Source organism: Heptranchias perlo, unplaced genomic scaffold, assembly GCF_035084215.1.
Source record: "Heptranchias perlo isolate sHepPer1 unplaced genomic scaffold, sHepPer1.hap1 HAP1_SCAFFOLD_122, whole genome shotgun sequence".
Taxonomy (NCBI): Eukaryota; Metazoa; Chordata; class Chondrichthyes; order Hexanchiformes; family Hexanchidae; genus Heptranchias; species Heptranchias perlo.
In genome coordinates this window covers 372574-373204 of record NW_027138451.1, presented here as the reverse complement: position 1 = coordinate 373204, position 631 = coordinate 372574, and the positions used below count along the sequence as shown (strand labels likewise).

At 47.2% G+C, this 631-nt stretch overlaps 1 non-coding gene across 1 annotated transcript; it reads left to right on the top strand.

Annotated features, from left to right (window-relative positions):
• Nucleotides 1-251: 251 nt before the first annotated feature.
• Nucleotides 252-346, top strand: trnai-uau (transfer RNA isoleucine (anticodon UAU)). Its single transcript has 2 exons — nucleotides 252-289; nucleotides 311-346. It is a non-coding gene; the product is annotated as a tRNA-Ile (tRNA).
• The last annotated feature ends 285 nt before the right edge of the window (nucleotides 347-631 follow it).

Below are 631 nucleotides of genomic sequence, written 5' to 3'. Positions count from 1 at the left end.
TCTCAAGATATTGTGCAGATTGAAGCTGAATATGAATCTATCCCAATTCACGCGATGTCATGAATGCAGAATGAAAATGCTCCGGTAATCAAACCCCAGCTTCCTGTGTGGCAAGCAAGTCTTCGACCACTAAAACACCAATGGTCGAGCAGCAGTTGGCTGCGTGTGTCCACTTGGAAACCTGTCTGAAAGAACATACTCTTTCACAGGCCGGAAATGAGAGGGTTTGATTGGAGCGTTGTTTCCACTTAGCTCCAGTGGCGCAATCGGTTAGCGCGCGGTACTTATATAACAGTAACCAGCTCGAGAAATGCCGAGGTTGTGAGTTCGAACCTCACCTGGAGCAATTTAACCTTTTGCTTCTGAACATTTCCACCGGATTTCAGCGGACAGCTGGTCTGTTCCAGAAAGGATCTCATTCTTTGTGTTCTCATGTGGGAACTTCGGGTCCTCTGGCCGGCCGCATTGCAATAGTCGGTGTCAGTTTAGTTGTTAATAGGCGGGAGAGGGGGCGATTGGCGACAGCATGAAATGGGAAAGGAGGCGGCACGAAATCTTGAAATCTAAAGAACCGAACACACAATTCTTCTTTTCATGAAACAGACATTCTTCTGTTTGGAATGCCGTGTAG